The sequence below is a fragment of the Cydia pomonella genome, chromosome 24 (genome assembly GCF_033807575.1).
Source record: "Cydia pomonella isolate Wapato2018A chromosome 24, ilCydPomo1, whole genome shotgun sequence".
NCBI lineage: Eukaryota > Metazoa > Arthropoda > Insecta > Lepidoptera > Tortricidae > Cydia > Cydia pomonella.
Genome location: NC_084726.1, coordinates 5,641,924 through 5,656,857, shown reverse-complemented (window position 1 = coordinate 5,656,857; position 14,934 = coordinate 5,641,924).

The window sequence follows — 14,934 nt, the reverse complement described above, 5'->3', positions numbered from 1 at the left end:
AAATCTCTAATATCTAGTAAACAAGAAGGAATTCATAATTTGACTGTAATACTTACGCTACTGAAACACAAGTTTCTGGCAAAAATTCCGTTTTTGGCAAAATATCCCATTTTTGGTACAACTTGTTATCACTGACTATACTTTTCTTTCCATAACAAAAAAAAGTAATACGAATCAAGAGAATTCCAACAACCCCGAACACAATTAGTTGGCATTGTTACAGAGTTCCCATGACCAGATGGCCACCTCCTGTCTCCATCATGAGATCAGCTCTATGTCATCATAATATTGCATTGTCATCCGATTACCATATGTACGCAAAGATTTGCTCAATCTGCTACAAAAAAATACTCAAAGAGAAGCTACATAATTAAAATATGGTAAAAGCTATGGCAGTATTAGGCCAAGATCCCAGAGCCACCAGACCTTACTTATTTTCTCATGAATGAAATGTACGGGATAATATAGTATGTACTTTTAATGTCTGCATGCTTGCTATATTGGCCCGACGGCCATTTGTCCGGTACAAGGTGCTAAAAGTTGGTAAAAATATTACTAACTTTTCTTAATATTTTTATGTATGCCTTAGAAAATACTGTTAAAAATTGATATTGAACATTTCCAGACCATTTCCGCCGGCGGTCACTTTTACCAGACGCTTTTAAACTGTCAAAAAAATATTGTAATTTTACTTATTTTCTCGGTTTTGATTTTTATATATGTAAGTAGCCAGACCGATTGGAGGGGCCCAACCATCCCCCAGACCCAGATAAAGTTTCAGACAGACACACATATAAACTTTATGTATGTGGGTCTGGGGATGGTTGGGGCCCTCTAATTGGTGTGGCTACTCACAAAATGTAATAGTAATAGTTCCCTGAGTACCATATATAAACATCAAGAGTGAGAATGTAAGTAAAGTAACAATATTTTTTTTGCCAGTTTTAAAGCGTCTGGTAATAGTTACCGCCGGCGGAAATGGTCTGGCAATATCGATTATCAATTTTTAACAATATTTTCTAAAACATACGTAAAAATCAGCCGTGAGAATTTAAGAAATGTTAGTAATATTTTTACCTACCTTTAGCACCCTGTACCGGACAAATGGCCATCGGGTCAATATAGCAAGTATGCAGACATTAAAAGTACATACTAAAGTCCCGGATAGACGTGCGAGTAAGTTCGCGAACTTACAGCTCGACGACCTTTTTCGCTCGTGTGTGAGCCTAAGTACGCGTACTTTACAAGCGAAAAAAGTCGTCGAGCCATAAGTTCGCGAACTTACTCGCCCGTCTATCAGCCACTTTACACTATATTATCCCATACATTTGAATCATGAGAAAATAATTAACGTCTGGCGGCTCTGGGATCCTGCTCTATATTTGAACATGCTAAGATTCTAAGATGTCACCGCGATACGATACCGATCTGTCAGTATCAAAAGTTACATTTCTTCAACAAAAATGATGGTTTTTTAACACTGACAGATCGGTATCGTATCGCTGTGACATCTTAGAAGCATTGTTCAAATACGGCCGGGCCGCTAGTCTAGTACCCACAATAAAAGCGTACAAACGTCTCTTATTAAATCTATAGTGTACCTACCTCAATAATACGTCGAAATCTTTACTATTAAATACAACTGAAACTCTCCCGAGAATTTGAAGAGCTGAAGTCTAGGTTTTCAGCACATGTCAAGGAACATAACGAGCACTAACGACCTATTCAGAGCAAAGGTAGACCCTTGCTTTTGTTCGGCTGAACTAACAAATATGAACTCTATTTTATGGTAATACGAGCGTTAGGGCTGTATTTTTAAAGAGGTAAGTTTTAACGCACCTCGTCTTTAGTTCCACAAAAATATATTTTTGGTAGGTATATAGGATAGATATTAGGATTTTCTTCTTTATTTATTTTATTTACAATAATAGTATACATAATCGATAAAAAATACAGTGTTGTTACTATAATACTTATATAGCTTAAATCTAAAATAAGCCCTCGAAGCATTGTACCAAGGATGCTTGCGGCATTTCCTCGTTGTATTGCAATGCTGATACGTCGTGCGAGGAAGCCGCCAGCTCTTCGGTCACCAGTTACGTCAACCAGACGCTTCACGATTTCTGCAAAAAACTTGTGCGCGCTGGGACCACATGGACCTAGAGTTTCGACGCCAAATGGTACAAAATGGTACTCTCTACCGAGGCTCTTTCGGCAGTTTCCGCCGCTGTGCCCGCTTTTACATTAAACCGTTGGAGGTGGGACGATGTATGTGCCCGCAGGTAGCATCTCAGATTATTAAGAGTGAAATCATTTTCAAAATTTTATTTCCTAAAATAGAATAAAATAATTTATGTATGTGTATTCATATTAATACTTTGTATCGTATGGTAGTATTTACTCGTAGTTCGAATTTTTATTTCATTTTTTCCTCTTCGCCATGTACTGCATCTTCTAATTTACTTTACTCCGCTCCCCAAAGGTTATCTGGAACAACGCTCTGAACCGGTTTTTTCGTCATTAAAAAAAAACCGGTATTATTACGTTCTTTTTCATTATTTGGTTTATTATTTCATTTTTAATGGGACTCTCTAATAATGCGAAGTTGTTACATAAATACATGATCGTATGACTGGATCATAAAAGTAAAGAGTATAAAATAATTAAAAATATGGGGCTATTTCGGGATTTAAAAATAAACCGGTGCCGAGCCCTGATCTGGAAGAGATCGCTCTTAAGCAATAAGACCGCCTGCGTAGTTACCTCTATTCAATTGTCTCTGTTTATGTTTCTGTACATGTATTGTAAACTGCTTGAGGTCTGCAATATTTTTTTTATACCACGACGGTGGCAAACAAGCATACAGCTCGCCTGATGGTAAGCAGTCACCGCAGCCTATGGACGCCTGCAACTCCAGAGGTGTTACGTGCGCGTTGCCGACCCTTTAAAAACTTGTACACTCCTTTTTTGAAGAACCCCATACTGTAGACCCCCGGAAAAACCGAAAAAAAAAATTAAGAGTAAGAGTAAAACTTTGTTCCTACGTCAGTCAGATAACAAGTACGTAATGAACCTTACATACACGTGTAGATTTTAACAGTGTATTCCTGATCACATTTAGAGACTAAAATATACTATATTTTTTTCTGGATTTCGCCTAGTTTCAGAGTTAATAGCAATATTATAAAACGACTTTTTGATGGCGATGATGGCATTATGGGGCGTAGTATATACAGGATGATTCAGGAGACGTGCGCAGGATCAAGCTTGAGCATTTAGTAAGTTAAAAGCAACTGTTTCGTACCAGTATTTGTGAGATTAACGTTCTTTTATTTTTTACTGTTCAAAAAAAATGTTTTAATTTATTTACGCCATATATGGTCACCCTCTTTGTTTTATCCATAACAAGTGACAAATTGAATGTCATCGGAGTCTGGTTACTTTTGAAAAATCGTATCTCACTCAAGTGTGACATTTTGTTTTCTTCATAATCAAACTGCTGTCATAACGGTTAAAGAGGTTTTATCTTTCTTAATTAAGTGTTGTAAGGTGTCCATGATTGTAGATTATCAAATTTGTCCTTCCCAAAAAGTTAAATAACAGAAATAAAGCGAGATTGTTTTACTTAAATATGATGATGAACGGTTCATTAACATTAACTGATTGTGTAGGCTTAGTCCTGCTCACGTCTCATGAATCACCCTGTATATCGTTATTGATAGATGTCAAAAAGTGACAAATAACCTTTGCTAAAACTAGGTTTAAAAAAAAAATCTAAAAATTCATTTTCAGTGCCAATTACGAGTATACCATAAATTTTTTATGTACATGTACAAATTCCCTTCAAAAATTAAAAAAAAATTGGGAAATTTACTTAATCTCATATATTTTCTTTTCCTTCTTTTGGCCTTAGAAGTGTGTGGTTAAAATCTTTCGGTTTCCTCGTGTTACACCGTGTAATAACACTATAATAACTAAGTAGGTACACTAGGTACCTACTTAAAACAAAATTTCGCACAGCCATCTCCATAACAAGAAACTTCTAAATTGAAATCACAATATTTCGAACAAGAGATATAACTGTATACAGCGGTGTGTATAGTTTCTTGAAGTAATTTCTCTTGTACGGCGACTGACTATCCCTTGAGGCGTGTACAGTCAGACGTGGATTAAGATATAGTTGACGAAATGTAATTTGCAACGATTCGCATTACAAGTTGTTCGAGAATTTGGAGCATATTCCACTGCATAGTGTAGGTTTTTGCTTGAAAATTGAAAATTAAAATTGAAATGCTTGAAATTTGGGAAATAAGCAAAATAAAATGAGAAAGCTTCAAACATAACGAACAAAAAATGACACAACAACAAAGTTTAAAAATAGAAATAATGCTAATTGCTTTACGGTATTTATGATATAAACGACAATATATATATTTTTTAATCTGTTATATTCATTTCAGTGTTGAGATACAGTCCGAACTCAGTTACAATCTCTATATTGGAGATTACCTTAAATACCTAGTTCGCTCATTAGAAAATCGAGAAAAAAAAACCTAAAATGTCTCACGAAACATAAAATGCAAAAAAAACGAATAAATTAGTATAACAACGCCATTTACTGCGTCAAACTGGCGTTTTCTATTTTTAATAATAGGATATGAATTCGATCTGGATTAGATATGGATCGAACTCATATCCTATATTTAAAATTAGAATACGTCTGAACATCTATTAAAAAAATCATATAACGTTTACCGAAAACCTCAAATATATCGACCAGCTTAGCTGTTTTGAGTTAAATTAGAAAATTCCTTTGTATTCATACAAACATAAATAAACAGCCTTAAATCCTAAATGCATTATACCGTCTCCGTTCCGTCGGAAAAATATTCGTCGATTCCGAGTCCAAGTGTACTTATGTGAGTTAGCACCCCAAAGCTACGGGAAATGAAAATTGAAAACTGACAGTTTATTTTGTGTTCGAGGTACTGTTGTGGAAATAATACTTTTAGCTTTGAACCAATTTTGTGGTGGGATTTTTTTTCAATTCTCCTTTAATTTTGAATTGAAATTGAAAACGAGAATAATCAAATAAAAGGGCTATGTATATCTATTTTGGGCACGCCCAAGAGTTATTCGCTTTACCGATTTATACGTGAAGTGTCATTTCATTAATGTCCATAGTGGGACTGGAAGTGATACAGGGTATATTAAAAAAATAAATGACTTGGGTTTGTCACTAAAATGAGAGTTAAGAAAAACACAGCCGGGTTTTTTTTTATTTGATATGAACTCTCTCTGGTCTGTTTTGATATTGAAAGAAGTAAAACGCACTAGGTCTTGAGTAATTGATTTATTTCTGAGTTAATTAAGTACATGATAATGTTAAGACCGACGACCGACGCTCAGGTTGGCGCGGAAAGCTCTCTTGACAGCCGCGCCCATGACGGCTGGGCTGTCAGTTAGGGCACGTTTACAAACCCGGCTAATTTATATGAACAGCTAGTATTTTTAATATTTATATATTAACAACTAGTATCAAAATAGAAATAGTTTGATGACAAAAAGTGTTATGCCAATAATAATGATATAAATTATCTTACATTTCTAACAATATGAACTTTTGTGGATCTTTTAATAGTTTTAATGTTGCGCTCGAAAACCTAACTTACCTTTTTGCATATGTGGCAACAATGGCATGAAATACCTAAAAATAAAGCAGTAGTGAGACCCACACTTCACTCAAGAACAATAAATGCAACTTTGTACAGGATTAACAGTCTATATTATTCACTTATCTTTGCCACAACAATAACAGAAGTCAACATAATGTAAACAAAGTCCTTTGATGTTTGTGCAGTAATAAAACGCAATGGTGCAGCGTGTACTTCTATTCTACTGTACTGCATTTGATACACATGGATATGGCCATTATACTACGACTTTTTTGTCTGTTTTATGCTAACCTGTTTATGTGTAATAAAGTGACATAGGTACATACATACTTTTACAGCACTGGCAACACTCAATAGAGTGTTGATCCAATATACAAGGTGTAACATGAAGAATCCGAAAGATTTTAACCACGCACTTTTGAGGCTTAAGGATTTCCTATAGCCTCAAAAGTTTAGCCTTTTTTTATATGAGTTTAAGTAAATTTCTTACCTCGTTTTTTTTTTAATTTTGAATGTATTTGTACATAAAAGTTAATGTTATGGTAAAACTAGCACTAAAAATGAATTTTTACGATTTTTTTTTGTAAAACCTAGTTTGTGCAAAGGTTACTTGCCACTTTTTGACATCTATTAATAAGGATATTTAAACTACACCCCATAATGGCATCATCGCCATCAAAAAGGCGTTTTCCAATAAGTTACAATAAAAATATGTTTATTGGTATTAAACTAGGCGAAATCCAGAGAAGTTTATATGACAGTTTAGTCTCTAAATGTGATCAGGAATACACTATTAAAATGTTTATATTTCCTCATGTTACACCGTGTATATAAATGCGTAAGCAATAACTACAACCCAAACCAGCCAGAAGTCGCGACGCTAGCGCCGAAGTTACGCACGTACGCCACCTCATCCTGGAGAGCGGATATAAGCCCGTTCTCTTGCATCCTAACTCGGATACCTATAAAGCGCTTGTTCTAGACATTAAGGTGCAGTAAGTTCAGAAAACGGATTTTTTAAAATTAATGCGTTAGAGTTTCGTTTATATGGGAAAGATTGTCATCTTGGCTTTACCCCTTGATGAAAATGATCATCAAAGCCTTGATAAGTTGCTTATGTCCATGTGCGACACTGACCGCTTCCCATCAGGCGGCTCATCTACTCGTTTGCTGACTATCACAAAAAAAAAATCGAGGAAGTGAAAGAATACCCGACTTGGCCGCACGCCGCCCCCCTTTACTCCCGCCACTTTCTCCCCATTGTGACTATATTATATATATTATAGTTGTTTGTTATCCTGCACTGTTGTATGTCAGTAATCCGTACAGTTATCCTAACGCCCGCACGGCCAGATTGCATCTTAATGCACTTTCTGCTAAACAACCGTTTGTATGGCGCTGCTAGAATTTCTTTATCATTTATACTAACATCACCCCGTCGCTTCGTCTCTTAGATTAAGGAATCATATGCTTTTTTGATCAGGGGTCAATATTTTGTTCCCTAATATGATTTTTTGTTTACGGGTCAATTTTTACATCCCAAATAGGAATTATCATCTTAAATTGTTTGCTATCCTTCAAGGGCGTATGTCAGTAATCCGTACAGTTATCCTTTCGCCCGGACGGCTAGATCGCATCTTAATATCCTTAGTGATAAACAATCGTTAGTACGGCGCTGCTAATTTCTCTCTTGATGGTATACCTACTATACATATATTATAGTTCACTCTGCATGTAATCCCTGGCTTAATACATATCGGTATGCCTTTTTTTACCGACGTAGTATTAAAAAGTTGGTAGTTCTGCCAAGGAAGCTTTCGGTTCCAAGTTTGAAACCCGGTGTTGGCACGTGGGCGGAGGTCGGAGGATTTTGATGCAGTCGGAGACAAACCAGTGTGTGCTTCGTATCGATGGCGCTATTAACTTCACAAGTTAACACCGGGTAAAGGCAATTTGGGATTATCAGATCTGGCTGACCGACGCCAAAGCTGACTCTCTCGATTGTTGGTTATTTTGAGTGTCGAAATCGGTCGGTCAGCCTACGCAAATGGCTCTCGATAAAGCTTCTCTTTATAGAGCGATATATTCTACATATATGCATAAAACGCCTAAGTCCCTATAAATACGATAGTAGATGTCTGTCTCATACATCTTCACGCTTAAACCATGGAAGCAATTTAGATAAAAATCATCATTATCATCATTTCTCACATTGCAGACGAAGTCACGGGCAAAAGTCCTTTATAAAATAAACTCCTCATCCTCCTATACGTGGGCAATTAGGCGAACAAACCAATTAATTTTCAGCTTTAGCCCCGCATTCGCAGTTATAGTTTGTATTTCTAGACAAACCTTAGTATTGGCTCTATCTGTCGATTTGTGCAGTGAAGCTGTTGTTAGTCTGGTCACAGTAAGACCCGTAGTTTAAACTCGCTAAACTAACCTCACTCGGCATTCAGAAGTCAGTTGTAGCGCTGAATAGCGCTCCTAGACGTGCTTTGTCGTTTCGTGCTTTGTTGATTTGTTAAGGTGCCAATTTTAGCGGGCAATGCAATAATAAAATTCTTAAAATCTAAAAAATCATTTTGGTGACGAACTTTTCTGTTGCACCCCCTGTTCCAGTGCGGGATTTGGCAAATTCCCACGAAATCGCCAAAATATCACACCCTACGGCCAGAAGTCCGCGCTCGCGATGGGTTCCAGCAGCGGCCGCGGGACGCGCACCACAAACGAGCTGAAGTGCACGTAATGCCGCGATCGCAGCTTGAACACTTTCAGCTCATAACGGATCTTCTAACGGACATATTCCACCACATCTTCTGCCGTGGCGGAAACAGCCCAGAATTCGTAGTCTGTATTTCTGGTAGACAAACTTCTGTACAGGCATTATCATCGTATATAGGTATTATTTGTTGATTTGTAGAGGAGCCTGTGTAGCGGGCAATGCGTCCCACGAACTCGCCACCAAAACATCGCTCTCAACTCCCATAAAATCGAAGTTACACTCTCAATTTAACGACATTTAGAAATATTAAATATGAAATTTGACATGAACATTCAAAGAATTAAAACTTTACCAAAAAATTTACTCTTCCATAGCAAATTACAACGTGAGACCATCCGAAATGTATGAAATAGCCAAATTTTATTTCGTGATTTCGGGGTTGGTCCCATTAGTAAAAGTTGCTCAGTATGACCTAAATATTAACGGGTTTGAGTAAATAGTTTTAGTTAATTTACATACTGCATTGATTGTATACAAGAAAAAAGTTGCGTTCGCCACAGTGATGAAATTGATATAATGAATATTACCAGTCTGAAGTGGAAGAAAAATACTTTGTTTTCCGCTACAATTCGGACCATCCCCACTCATCTGTGTTGTCACTTGTGTCGACACGCCGCGGTAAGGTGCTTTGGGGTGAATTCGGCAATCACTCTACATGACAAGATTCAATGCGCACCAATATGTCATGCTACATGCTTTCAGCTTCTGTTGGCTTTATTAGCGCTAGCTATAAGTGCATGTGAGCCGCTTTAAATATTTATGTGTCGATTTATACCTATGGATGCTTCAAATTTCACCTAAATTCAAGTACAATTAAATTTACAAGTAAGTTTATAATTAATTACTAATGTGCCCGCCGAGTTTCTTGCTGGTCCAGTCAAGTGTAAAAATATGGGTGTAGGTACACATCTTACTCAAAAACATATCTCATAGCATCTTATTCCAGTGTAATAAGAGCGTATTACCATATTTATTAGACGATTCTTTCGATACATATTTTTGCACTTGACTGTCCCATATTGGGATACCCTCCCAATATGGGACCGGCAAGAAACTCGGCAATATGGGATTTAGGAGAGATTAGGAAAAATCTTCTTTGGTCAGAGGTGAATGGTTAGTGCCGGTGTTGCTTTATTCATTCATAAGCGCCTTGTAATATGCCTACTTGAAAAATAACTATTACAAATAAATAAATAAATAAAAAGATATGGTAGAATATTATGATTATTTAAGAATCATTTTTACTCTTATACAAAATTATCCCACGGGTGTCAAACTGTTTCCATCCGACATATTTATATTTTTACACAGGGTATCCAAAAATATAACGAGATTACCCCAAATGTATCTTATATCAAACAAAGCAGGAAAGTCCTAAAGTTTGTTTTCTAGATAAAGAGACAGATTGTTGCCGTGGAAGTGGGTTTGAAAATGTAAAGCTATATGAATTTGTATATAATTCTAATATTTATTTTATATCATAATTGTATTTCTTTGTAATCTTTTGAAGAAACTAAAGTGAACTCTCAAAAGAATTTGTATATTAAAGGATAAATTAAAAAATTGCCTCTGGCAATTCAAGTCTCGGACTTTCGAACACCCGATTCGATCGCTAATTACCAACCAACCAACCAATAAACTAACCAACCTACCAACCAACCAACCAATCAACCAACAAGCAACCAACCAACTGAGCTACGGAGGCTTGCCAGAAGCGGACTCATCTTTCCATTCCTTCCTTTATGTTAGACCTAGGTATATGTATGGTAGAATTCGTCTCGAAGTTTTTACTTCAATGAGGTTAATTCGAACTTACATTTTGATATATATATGCTGTCGCTTTTCTGGCAATACCAAAAAATCTGGTATTAAATATCTAAAAGATGTTAGATATTAAAAGAAGATTAAAATCACCTTGCAATATTTTACAGCATTATTTTCTAGTAGGCTCAGCATGGTCGCATTTTTATTACGTGTCGCTATATCTGTCACTTCCGTACTTACATGCTTGTTAGAACGTGACCGGTCAGGTATGTGACAGATGATAAAAATGCGACCATGCTGAGCCACCATTCAGTTACAATTGAAGTTAAAAACCTAGAAATGTTTTACGGATCCTTAAAGGAAATATGGAAAATATCACCGCTTCAGGAAAGACTCGAACTTACGACCTTTCCAATACCGGTCCAATCGATGTTAACCAACCGAGCTACTGAAGCATAACAGAAGCGTGAGAAATTTTCCATTCCTCCATTTTTGTTTACACGCCCTAGGGAAGGGAGGCGCCATAGATGACAGGATCAACTAGATGTGCTATACGCGTGCGCCCGTGAGGTACAGAACATACGCAATGCGCCAAATTAAAAACACATTTTAAAATTCCTGCCGACATACCAAAAACAACCTACGTAATTTGGTCGGGTTATTTGTGGGCATCATAAGCCATACATTTTTTTATACTACGTCGATGGCATATAAGGATACGGTCCGCCTGATGGTAAGCAGTCTGCGTATTCTAAGTACGCCTGCAAATCTAGAGGAGCTACATGCGCGTTGCCGACCCTAACACTCCACACCCTCGTTGAGCTCTGGCAACCTTACTAACCGGCAGGAACACAACACTATGAATATGCTCTAGTGTTATTTGGCTGCGGTTTTCTGTAAGGTGGAGGTATTTCCTCTGTTGGGCTCTGCTCTAGTTGTGGAATGACATCCGCTGTGCTGTGTCCTACCACACAAAGCGAGATGACATTCACAATGCCCATACCTCTTTTTTGGACCTAGTTTAAGGACGTACCTGGATCCGGATATACTAAATTTTACGGTGGGGAACAAAAAAAACTGTGACGAGGACAATCAATAACAGCACTTTCTCTGTTATTCCTACTCAAAAGTTCCATAAGAGCATCTCGTTGGGTCATCTGCCAGCTCTACCATTTCATCTCTATACTTATTATACCTCTATAGGAGGCGCATAGCGGCATTTACCGTAAGAATGTTCTTTTTTTTTATACTACGTCGGTGGCAAACAAGCAATGGTGGAATGGTGGATGGTGGTGGTGGAATGGTGGTTCTATGTTAATGTCGTTGTTTTTTTTAGTTTTTCATTCATCATGTTTTCAAAGATTTTCATTTTCGCATTTGTACTGTTTGTCCTCTCCTTAAAACCATGTACCTAGTGCCATGTACGTATCATGTGCATATCATGTACATAGTCTGTAAAATCGGTTTTAAATTTCACAGTGTATTAGTTCGCTGTAATGCTGTGTATTTTTTTAATCAATAAAAAAATCCTAATGTTTTTCTTCTTTTTCCTTTAACTGGAAATACCAGCTGAGCCCCTTTTTCAGGTTTGAGAATTTTTCGTAAATATCTCCGTCGCACTGATGGGGGCGGCTCCTAAAATTAGAGGGATAAGGACAACTGCAGCTTAGGCGAAAAATCTCTGAAATCCAGGTTTCGTTATAGACATTTTCCTCCTCCAAAACTTAACCAATCATAACTAAATTTTTGGAACGAAATGAGAAAGACATTATCTGTGTCTGACTATTTTGATTTTAGCGTTTATTATTGCCAATTTTGTATGCTAGGCGCCTGTTTGCAGCGCATTTATTTGACCGTTTTAGCGCTTTTTGAAGTAACCTAGTTCCTATAAAAACAAGATTATCAATAATAGCAAAACGTGAAGACACAGGTATTGGTAATATTGAACTTATATAAAAAAATATTCATCTAGAGGAAAAATGTCCACTAATGTTTTTACTATTCCCCTTAATTTAAAAATAAAATACCAAATGAAAACATATCTGTAGGGCTAAGATGTTCGGCTTTTTATCATCTGTTATCATATCAGTCACGTTTTAACAAGTATGTAAGTGCGATAGTGACGCATGACATGACATGTGATAAAAATGCGACCATGATACCGCCGCTCATTGAGAAAATATAGTCTTACAAACCGACAAATGGCCTAATCGATTAGGCTAATGATAAATCCGTGTTTAAAACTAACACTAAATTATAATAAGTGCCCGATTAGTAAACAAAACGTCTGCCCATAACGAGTAGCTCGCATGTCCGCTATCGTTAGTGCACTAATGAGCGAGTGTGATTGCGGGAAAAAAAATATGAGGAAGTGGTTGTTTCTGGATTTTCAAAGGATTTTAGAATTTTCAGCTAGAAATATATTCCTGTACTATTTAGGCTGCGTTATATTTTGAATGCAACCAATTTAAAACATACAACTTTAAGAGAATTATACATATTATGATAGCCATAAGTCACAGTAACCTTCTTATAATAGTCATAAGTACCCTTCCTTCAAAATGTTGAAGTCAGTTAAAAATACACACCGACAGTTAAATTTTACTTTGATTATCCACATCAGGTACAGTCAAGGTATTAAATATCGACACGGACAAAGTGCCAAAAATATGTACACACGACCTTATTGACTATACATTAAAGTAGTGTATACATATTTTTGGCATTTTGTCCGTGTCGATATTTAATACCTTGACTGTACCAACTGCATCCTGTTTTCTTACCACACGTTTCCAATGAAACGGCAATTACATTCTTCCTTTACAGTATTATTCCAATTCACTTATTCCAATGTACGAGTATGTACTTCTTTTGTTTTGTTTTTTTGACATTTAGATTTTATCCAAGGAACATTCTAGGCTAGTATTTTTGATACATATTTTTAAATGTTTGACGATTGTTACGAAACGTTCAAAAATGGACTCATTTTTGATCCTCTACTGGGTAGGTTGTCATTAATGTTTGCAATTAAAAATCAATTTCATAATTTCATATAAAATTTAATTTCATCAAAGTATTTTTATATTTAACTTCATTCAAATTTCTTATATATTTTTTAATTAAAATATTCAATTAAATGCATATATTCAATGTCTTTATTTGACAGTTCCTAGAGTTTTCGAAAACTTATATTTATTTATTCCTTAAATTAACACTTACAGTCAAGCTACACATGTTAAAAGGAGTGACATTATATACGCATTGATACTAACAATTTACTTACTGCTAACTATACATTGATTGAGCTGGTCGTCGTTATTGACTCTAGGTATCGGCTACTAACTGCCAAAAAACTAGCTTCAGTGCATTGGAATATATCTAGTTTGCTGTCTTCTTATCCTTATCCGTTGTTATCTGAGTTATCTCGATTCCCCAACGATTATACACTTTATCACTTGTGATTATTTTGTAATTAGGAAGTAAACCAGTTATACTACAGTCCACTATTATTTATATTATCAATCACCTTTACAATACCTGAGAGCAGCGAAGATTTTACAACGATCTTTTTGTGATATTCTTAGTACGTATTAAAGATCTGTATAACAATTGAATATATCTAAGGAATAATAATAATATCAATAAATGGTTGATTTCGTCCGTGAGTTCCAAAAAAAAAAAAAAAACATAAATTGTATTGATAATTAGCTTAAGATGATATATTTGTTTTAACTATTCATAAGTGCTTGTTGTTAGGCCTACTTGTAAAAAAATATATTATGTTAACATACCAATTAGTGCTAAACACTAAATCAATATGTAAACAGCGTGAATTTAATGCAAAGTACCGACTAAAGAGTAAATTACAATTAAGCATCTACGTTTTACATTAAAATTTTATGAAATAGTATAACGTTGAACAGCGATGTTATAATACTTATAATATATAACATGTTCCTAAATTCTAATGCCATCTGCCATCATTTTTCAAAATTACTGCCTGTAATATCAGGTTTGGAAATAGTAGAATATTAACCAAGGAATTAAATGATGCCTTTCACCCGAGTTAAGCACTCTACTCTTCATTTCGAATTCGAGGAACGTAAAATACTTTTTTTATAAACATGATAAAGTATTTTTTTTCTATCATTTCTTGAGGGTACTTTCAATTAACCATTTAGGTAGTTAAAAGTGTCGTTATTTATGGAATGGGGAGTTAAAAATCAGAATGAAAATTGTATAACAAAACCATTTAAAACCAAACGTAACGCTTAACGTAAAAAAAATGAAAAAAATCGTACTAGGAAAATGCTCTATTGCAGTACCTAGAGTATCACTTTCTGCACGCTTTTCAGAACAACAATGACCCTCTTTTAGAGCATGAGAAATGAAGACATTATTCTTTTAGGACAGCTGGGAAAGCCAATAAGCAATAATGAAACGCCACGCGTACAACATAAGGAAAAGTACGTATATTTACTTATACTTTACATATAATATACTTATGTTGATACTCTCTTCGGAAACCCGTCACGTTTCTAGTCTAATGAGATCGGCATGCTGTTAGTGCCGCATTTTGTACCTAGTATTTTATACTTGGTACTTTTTTATATGATAAAATTTACGGACTTGTCCCCTTATTAGGAGGAAAGTATACGTGATTGTCTATACAAAAAGAGAAAACGTTTTTCCCCTTCTAAATATTTTCCA